Genomic DNA, 9,796 nt, shown 5'->3' with positions numbered 1-9,796 from the left:
AAATATGGGAATGTCAAAGTTAACTTATACCTTAAAGGGTGTGGCACTTCCAGAGTAGCTGTTGGAAGTAGATGTGTCACCCCTGGGTAGCCACTGAAGGATCTGGGAAAAGTTGTCCATCATCGCGTTCCTTTGTCGCTCGAGGGCCTCTTCGAGCAAGATTTTGTTGGGTGTGGAGCTTGATTATCTTCTGTATTCAAAGGTCTCAGCCGGATGTATACCCCAAAAAGATTGTACACCCCTCCACGCGGGGGGGTGCGAAGCAGATGATCTGATGGTAGAAGTTATGTTTAATTTAGGGTTTTTTTCCCTAGAAGGCAACCCCTCACTATATATGAGGGAATCGTATTGGGTCTATGTAGATCTGTATTCTGAGTGAGGAAAAGAGAGGAGATTGAGAGCGAAGAGGGAGTTACAGCAGATCTACTGTAGGTTGTATCTCTTCAGTTTTCTGGATAATATAATAAAAGGACTGGTTGTTTCTCCATGGACGTAGCCCAAACTGGGTGAACCACGTATATCTGTGTCTCTCTTGTTTTATGCGTTTTCTGTGTTTATATTTCTACAATATTTTAGGTGTTCCATTGCTCCGTAATATATAACTTTCTAACAGATTTTGATAGGATCTCATGCCCCCTCATATTTCTTTTCATCTGCCATGGGAAGGCGTTGGGATTTACAAGGCTGGTCTTCCGAAGGTTCGACTAGTTCAAGCCCTAACTCCTTATATCCCGACCTCGTTGGGGACATGTAAAGAAAGACAGAGAAAGAGCAGATCGCTCTGATACCACTGATCCAGATTTAAATAGGAACACAACAAATTACAGATATAAGCATACATATAGAGATGCAACAGAAATAATACTTCATTTCATTACTGTAAAATACTGAAATATGCTTACAAACAGAAATGGAAATAAACTAGCTAGGGCGATGGTAGCTTATCTCTAAGAAGAGATGTGGTAGCTACATGCCTATGAACTGTGTTACAATGAGGCTCAAAGGCCTATTTATTGTTGAGAAACAATGGAAAACCCTAAACATCCAAAAACCTAACCCTAGAGATGAAACCCCAAACTGTGGGCCCCGTTTGGGTAAATTGGTACATCAACTTCCCGGGATACTAACTTTGGCATACGATCTTCGTTTGACGTGCACAATATCTCGTTAGAAAGATCTATTCGAGAAATACAACTTTGGGAAGAGCAACATTGGTCCATCAACCCATTTTTCTCCCATTTTCCTGAAAAACACCGTTTAGGGCCTCAAAACAACTCCGGAATTTCAGGACCCGAAAACTACTAAAAATAGTAAACTGTGCTACAATTAAGGAAACTAAAAAGTTGAAAGAAACAATGGTGGGGGTCCAAGTGGACTTGGCGGGTGGCCACAAATATCCACTTGGATCAGAGTAGTAGCTGTAGGTCTTCTTTTTGTTTGATTTTCTTGATAAGTTCCATCTCAAATGCATCATCACCAAAAAAAGATTGTTTCAGGTTTTCACCTTCATCACCATCGGTAACTGAGCTTCTCCTAGGGTGTTTGCTTCTATTTTTCACTTTGTTGTTGACATTACTTTGACCCTGGACACCACAAAATTTAAAATGAGATTTTCTGACAAAAGTTGATGCAGTGGCCTTTGCAGTCCTCCATTGTTGCGTCGTAGCTTCTGACTATCGCCAAAATGTATCAGCAATACTAGCTTGGATCTGTCAGAACAATTTATAAATGAGATAGGCATACCTTTTGTCTGATGGGAACATCAGAAATATGGATGCCGAATTGATTAGTCCCACGTTGTTTGGCGGAGTTGGGTTCGAGGATTTCCCTTGAGCAGCATTGGGAAACAAATTTAAGGGGTTGCTGATGTTTATATTATGATGGAAAAACTGGAAGGGAAGAAACGTAGTACTATTATATTGTTGAGGACCATAATTCTCAGGGACAGAATTAAGGTGGGAAACACAGTTCATATGAGGGTCAAGTACTGCTTTATAAGTCAAGGGTTTGCAAAGCAGCTGCAACTCCTACTAGCCTACATGTACAAAGATGGTAGGGTTCATGGATGAAAATCGAAAGGGGGTTTCAGGAATACCCGTGAAGCCCTGCACCATGGCTCTAAAATTTGCAGTGTTGGTGTTAAACAGGGCCTATGTTCTCACCACCGAGGTGTTACAAAGGACCAGATGGCAGTGTGAAAAAGACAAATGGTAGTTCGTCATAGAAAAATGCAGCTCGTAAGACAAGAGCCTTGGGGCGCTTGATTCCATCCTTTATAAAATCTAAAGGAATGGTTTGGACGTGGGGGCACGTGGATTGCATCCAAGACCATGTACCCACTCAAACGTCCAGTTATTTATTTTTTATTTTCTTAATTTGACCATAACAGTATATGGGTTTGCATGCATGGCAAGTGTCTACATGACAATCTTTCAAAGTTGAACAAAATTCAGTTCATGGTAATGCAAGAGCTTTGCAGTATGTAATGGTGCAACTGAAAGGGTCAGTAGAAATTTCAATTTCATTTGGAGGTACTATGGATCCAGTAACATATTTTGAATTAATGTCTATTGCAGGGTTGGGGTTTGATACCAATGAGAAGTTGAGCACAACCATTACCAACATAAACATACTGGAGACCAACACGACAATTTCTTATCCACTGGTGACATTAATAGACATTGGATTTACCCCTTTATGTTATCTGTCTATAAAGAATGGGAAGGCTAGTAGTCCACCGATTGATCCATCCTTTCCACAGTGAGCTAAATTTGAAGACATAAATATCATAATTAATACATGGATCTGATCAATAAAGAAATTTTTTGTCAATATTAATACATGGAGCATGATGGTGAGGGAAATACTTAGCTATGTCATCTCTCTTGACTTTCGTTCTTGAAGACCAATCTATGATATGAAGCTGAAGTCGTCCTTCACAATCTTATTTAGCAGATTACATGTTTTATTAGAAATGTTGTCCATCAGGAATGCCATTGGATATCATGCCAATTTGTTTTTTTTTTAACTCAGCTTAGTACTTATATTTCCATTATTATGTAAGAGGTCAAGTTTCGTATTATTAATCCTCTATTTCTTTATGTCAATGTGAAAAAGGTTTCATCCCATTCATGTACTCTACACTGAAATTTTATTGTAATTAAGAATATTATCATTGCATCCATGTGTAATATACTATGCAATTTCCATATAATTGGCGAGAATTGGAAACTTAGTTGGTGCCCTGTTATTAGGGAACAATGACTTTCGTGATAGGTGTATTGTAATCAGTGTCTCGGTAATCTTTGGTTTTTCCTTTCTGTTACGTTATGCAAGCATCGCAGGACACATTACTGTTATGTTAGTAATATTGTATCAACAATTCTTGAGTTGGAAACCGATGTCCTCGTTAATTAAACTTTTGTATTATGCTCTGAAATCGTGTTATGTAAGTCATAATATGCATTCTAATGCTCTTAATACGATAATGGCATAAAAATTGTGGTTTAAAATTATATGAAATATAGTTTCTATAATTTTGTATAAACTGTTTAAGTTTTGATAATGTACAAATTATTTTGCATTTTTATGGGCTTTACTCTCCCACCGAAGATCATTTGAGTTCGAGTTCATGGTAGTGATAAGCTGATGAGAGATATATGGAAGTCATGTGTTTTGTTTTTTGATTGGTCAAGTATTTCTCATCATTTGCAGCAAGGACCAGGGACAAAGGTATGAAGTACCATTGAGAGTGCAATGATAAAAGCCTATTATGTCCTTATTACATCAGTTGGTGCTAGTGCCCATATTCATTTTCACACAGACATGAATAACACTAAGTGTTGATGGACGTCCCCACTCCTACACAACTCTAAAGAAGTTTGTTTATGTTAGTGCAATCAGTGGATATATGATTTTAGTTTTGTTTCTATCTGCAAGAGGATTTTTTGAAGGGATAACAGTTTGAGATTTCGACTTTGGAGAAAGTGATGGGTTGATTTATATTCTTTCCACAACTAGCCCACGTAGTTAACTGGGGGTCAGAGGGGCGGAGGTCACAAGTGGTTTGAGGTGTACCCGTAACCCTATGTCAGGTTGGGTAGACCCACCTATGGCTTTGTGCATGATTTTCGCACATGTTTTTTGGACGCGATGGTTTTCAGTCCATGGTATTGGATGCTTCGGAATGTATAAATATGTATTATAACATTGAAAGGAATAAAAATGAAAAATCAAGCTGGTAGTCCCGGTTTTGGGATCCAGGGGAAAATTTCTGTGTATATGTGTTTTATGTGTTATGCTCTCGCATTGTTTATTTTCTGTGTTTTAGAATTCATATGCAAGTAATTTCTGTACGGGGTTAAAACCTACATTTGGTATCAGAGCTGGTTTGGCTTCAAGGGGATGCCTTTGTTGCTAAGGGATTTCACTCAGGCCTGTGGTAGACCCTGTTCAGTGGGAGATCTGCAAGATCGATTCTGGTGGTGAAAGAAGATGGCGAGTAGTGGAAGGATAGAGATTGAGAAATTTAATGGTAAGAGTTTTGAGTTGTGGAAACTCAAGATGGAGGATCTGTTGGTGGATAAAAATCAGTGGATCGCTGTAGATCTAGGTACTAAACCAACGGGAGGGTCTGATGAAGAATGGAAGAAGTTGGATCGAAAGGAAAAGAGCACAATACGATTGTGTGTCTCAGATTTAGTGTTGCTAAATGTATCAGGGGTAGATATGGCGAAGGACTTGTGGGACAAGTTAGGGATTTTGTACCAATCTAAGTTTTTGGTGAATAAACTGTCCTGCGGAAAAAGCTGTATAACCTGAGGATGAAAGATGGAGACTCGGTGACATAGATTATGAATGCATTTAATATTGTGGTAAGTCAGTTAGCATCTGTTGATATTAAAATTTCAGATGAAGATAAGTGCATCAGTTTGTTGTGTTCTCTACCAGATTCGTGGGATAGTCTCGTTATTGCAATAGGTAGCAATGCAACTGCCTTGCAGTTTGATGAAATAGTCTTAGCCTTGCTGACAGAGGAGATGAGATGGAAAAATATGGAGGGCTAGAATGGTGATGCCTTGTTTGTACGAGGACGGTCCCAGAACAGAAACAAAAATAAGTCATTGAGTGGGAGATATAAATCTCCAGGAAAACCTGTAAAGGTGGTGTGCTAGAAATGCAGAAAGGAAGGCCACTTTAAAAGGGACTGTAAATCTAAAGCTCCTGACAAAGGAAAGGGATATGATGAGGCTCCTTCTACAGAGGCGAAAACCACCTCAGATGAAGGTGGGGATGTGTACTTGGCTTCTTTAAGTACACATGTAGGTCATGAGGCATGGTTGATTGACTTAGGTGCATCTTTTCACTTCACTCCCCATTGAGAGTGGTTCTGCGAGTATGAGAAATATGATGGTGGTGATGTCTTCTTGGGGGATGACAGGAAGGCTAGAATCATCAGTCGTGGAAAAGTAAAGTTGAAGTTGCAAGGTGGAAGGGTTAGAATGCTTCTAGGTGTTCTACATATTCCTGCATTAGCCAGAAATCTTATTTCTGTAAGCAAGCTGGATGATGCAGGTGTAAAAACAATGTTCGAGAAGGATACTTGCAAAATGGTTTGGGGAGCACTGGTATTGATGCGGGGAGTTCGGATTGGAACTCTGTACAAGCTGCAAGGTAGCACTGTTATTGATGGATGCAATAGTTCTATGGTTCCTAAAAGTGGAGTAGAAAATCTAGTGGTCTCTGGAGAGAAGATCATGTTGTGGCATCAAAGGCTTGCACATATTGGAGAGAAGGGCCTTCGAATACTTCATGGTAAAGGTATGGTAGAAGGTATGAGTAATAGCTATCTGGATTTTGATTTTTGTGAAAAATGTGTATATGGGATGCAGAATCGGGTGAGTTTTCCCTCTTGTGGTAATAGGGCGAAACAGATATTAGAACTTGGGCATAGTGATGTGTTTGGACCTGTGAAGGTTCCATCACTGGGTAAGTCTATGTATTATGTATCACTTATAGATGACTTCTCAAGGAATACATGGATATATTTTCTTAAGAAGAAATTTGAAGCCTTTGACAGGTTTAAAGAATTTAAGGCTCTCGTGGAAAATCAGACAGAGAAGAAGATAAAGGTGCTGAGGACAGATAATGGTGGAGAGTTTTGCAACAAGGAATTTGAAGAATTTTGTAAGAAGTGTGGTATAGCACGACAGAAGACTACTCCATATACACCTCAGCAAAATGGAGTTGTAGAAAGAATGAATAAGATGTTGATTGAAAGGGCAAGACACATGCTCAGTGGTGCCGGTTTAGGACAGGAATTATGGGCAGAGGCGGTGGATACTGCATGTTACCTAGTCAACAGGTCACCTTCATCAGCGTTGGAGGATAAGACTTCACAAGAGGTATGGAATGGTAAGAAACCCTCTCTTTCATATCTGAGGGTATTTGGATGTGATGCATATGTACATGTTCCAAAGGAGAAACGAACCAAGTTGGATAGTAATTCTGAAAAGTGCATCTTTATTGGGTATAAGGATGGTTTAAAGGGTTATAAGATTTGGAACCCAGTCACACGGAAGTTTGTGTACAACCAAGATGTGGTGTTCAGAGAGGTAAAATATGTTATTAAACATGAAGTCCAACCAAAGGAACCTGAGAAGATAGAGTTTGAGCTTAAGGAGGAAGAATCAGACTCTACAGCAGAGGAGGAATCAGAAAATGAAGAGCCACAAACTCCGAGTGTGAGAAGATCAGTTTGAGAAAGAAGGCAAGCAGAAAGGTATAATCCATCTGCTTTTTGTTCAAATTTTACTTTATCTATTACTAACGATGATCCAAGAATTGTGAAGGAACCAGTGGATTCAGAGCATGGAAAACTCTGGAAAGAGGCCATGGTTGATGAAATGGCATCTTTGCACAAAACTGAGGCTGGGGATCTGGTGGAGTTGCTGGCTAGAAGGAAACCCATTGGCAGCAAATGGGTGTTCAAGAAGAAGACAAATGCAGAAGGAAGGATGGAGAAATACAAAGCTCGGTTGGTAGCAAGGTGCCGGGAATTGATTTTGGTGATATTTTTTCTCCTGTTGCCAAGGTAGCTTCTATTAGATTGCTATTATCTGTTGCTGTTGCTTTTGATTATGAGGTAGAACAGATGGATGTGAAGGCAACATTTCTTCACGAGGATATGGAAGAGGAGATCTACATGAAGCAACCTGAAGGTTTTGTGGTGAAGGGTAAGAAAGAAATGGTATGCAAGTTAAAGAAGTCTCTGTATGGGTTAAAATAGTCACCAAGGATGTGGTATTAGAAATTTGATACATTTATATGAGGACTTGGCTTCACCAGAAGCAAAGCATATTATTGTGTCAATTTTAAATTAATTGGTGATCGTGTTATTTATTTGGTCTTGTATGTGGATGATATGTTGCTGGTTGGAAATGATAAAGAAATTATCCAGGATTTGAAGACCCGATTGTCCTCCAAATTCAACATGAAAGACCTTGGTGCTGCAAACTATATTTTGGGCATGGAAATTAAAAGAGATTGGGCAAAGAGGAAGCTCTGGTTAAACCAGAGGAAGATTGTCGAGACAATACTGCAGAGGTTTAATATGCAGGATAGTAAACCGGTGAAGGTTCTTGTTCTTGTAGGTGTGAGGTTATCTGTTGAACAGTGTCCCAAGACACAAGAAGAGGAAGAGGACATATCCTGTGTTCCATATGCAAGTGCAGTCGGTAGCCTGATGTATGCAATGGTTTGTACTAGACCAGACATTGCACATGTAGTGGGAGTATTGAGCAGGTTTATGTCAAAACCAGGGAAGGAGCACTGGACAGCAGTGAAGCAGGTTTTCAGGCATTTGCGTGGCACTAGTGATTATGATTTTTGCTACCAAGGAAGATCAGGATTGGACAGAATGTTGGATATTCGTGGCTTTGTTGATGCAGACTGGGCTAGAGATCTGGATTAGAGAAGATCTACAAGTGGGTATGTGTTTAACCTATTTGGAGGTGTAGTCAGTTGGATGAGTAAGAAACAATCTGTAGTGGCACTATCAACTACAGAGGCAGAATACATGGCAGCCACTCATGCAAGCAAGGAAGCAGTTTGGTTGCAAAGATTGTGTTCAAGTATGGGGTTAGTACAGGAAGCTATAAGGATAGAATGTGACAGTCAAAGTGCAATTTTCTTGGCAAAGAACCCCACATATCATTCAAAGACAGAGCACATTGATGTTCAGTATCACTTTGTGAGGGATATGATAGAAGAAAAAAAGGTGTTGCTAGTAAAGGTGGACACTTTGAAGAATATTGCAGATGCATTGACAAAATCTGTGACCTCTGAGAAGTTCTCTTGGTGTAGAGAAACAATGGGCGTTGCAGGGCTGGATAAATGACTAAGCTCTCTTGTGCCCCCCTGTGGAAAGAAAACAACAAGTGGGAGAATGATGGGTTGTGTTATATTCTTTCCACGACTAGCCCACGTAGTTAACCGAGGGTCAGAGGGGGGGAGGTCACAAGGGATTTGAGGTGTACCTGTAACCCCACTTTATGGGGTTCGGGGTAGCGCCTCGGAAAATTTTGGCTTTGGACCCTATGTTAGGTTGGGTAGACCCACCTATGGCTTTGTGCATGATTTTCGCACATGTTTTTTGGATGCGATGGTTTTTGGTCCATGGTATTGAACGCGATGGTTTTCGGTCCATGGTATTGGATGCTTCGGCATGTATAAATATGTATTATAACATTGAAAGGAATAAAAGTGAAAAATCAAGCTGGTAGTCCTGGTTTCGGGATTTAGGGGAAAATCTCTATGTACATGTGTTTTATGTGTTATGCTCTCGCATTGTTTATTTTCTGTGTTTTAGAATTCGTATGTAGGTAATTTTTGTACAGGGTTAAAACCTACAGAAAGTGGTGATTTCATCAAGTCTTCTATCCATGACAAAGCTCCATATGAGGATAGATTTCTATGGAATAGAGATGCCCAGAAACAAGAAATCGTCCTACCAGTTGAGTTTGATGAAAACATGGAGACCGCACAGAAAGTTTGTCCCTTGATTCTATGGATAAAGATATTGCTTTTTTGTAGTTTCCTGAGGTGAAAAAAGAGCCAGAGTCTTTGATTCTTATAGGTTATCCTTCCTCAAAAGGTATGTCTTCCTCCTACCCATCTGTGACTTACAATGCTACTGTAGTTTCCCCAACAACCCAACTGGTTGTAGCATTTAACCAGGATTCCCTACTTTCACCCCAAATTATCCTGTCTAATGGCTCTACAGAGGTATTAGCAAGAAGTACCACAGAGGAGCTACTCTTGGAGAAAAAAAAAATATCTTGCCTCCAGCGTTTAGTTTTCTACGGTACCGAGGATTGGTAGCTCTATTGACCTTGGCAATCTTGTTTCAAAGGCAAATACCACTGAGGATTCATTGTCTCCCCTTCCTACATATACACACAGGCCTAGAATGATGCAAAGAAGTTTCAGAATTCATTCATTAGATCAATTAAGGACTAATCCTAGAATCAATGAGGCTTCCTTTCACCCCCAATTTTCTCCTATATATCTCTATTAATTGCTCGTATTCTTTAATTCAACAATTTCCATATGCTTTGCATATGAAAGATGTCTCCCCACTTGGTGTCTCTAGGAGCGTTTTTCTCCTAACATTTTTCCATCTATCTCAGGGCATCGATCTTAATGCCTTTTGCCAACTAATGTTATTGTGACTCCTTGCTCAGTTATTTCTTCATATGTGACCCCTTGTTCAGTTTTTTCTTCATATGTGGTGCTC

The 9,796-nt window shown here is 39.8% G+C and overlaps 1 pseudogene; it reads left to right on the top strand.

The window, feature by feature from the left end:
* The first annotated feature begins 3,910 nt into the window (after window positions 1-3,910).
* On the top strand, window positions 3,911-9,577 carry LOC149188632 (uncharacterized; annotated as a pseudogene).
* Window positions 9,578-9,796: the final 219 nt, after the last annotated feature.

The sequence above is a fragment of the Pinus tabuliformis genome, chromosome 3_1 (assembly GCF_031772625.1).
Source record: "Pinus tabuliformis cultivar Carrire ecotype Pingquan chromosome 3_1, CPIR1, whole genome shotgun sequence".
NCBI lineage: Eukaryota > Viridiplantae > Streptophyta > Pinopsida > Pinales > Pinaceae > Pinus > Pinus tabuliformis.
Note: the sequence above shows the minus strand (reverse complement) of the source record. Positions and strands in the feature narration are given on the sequence as shown.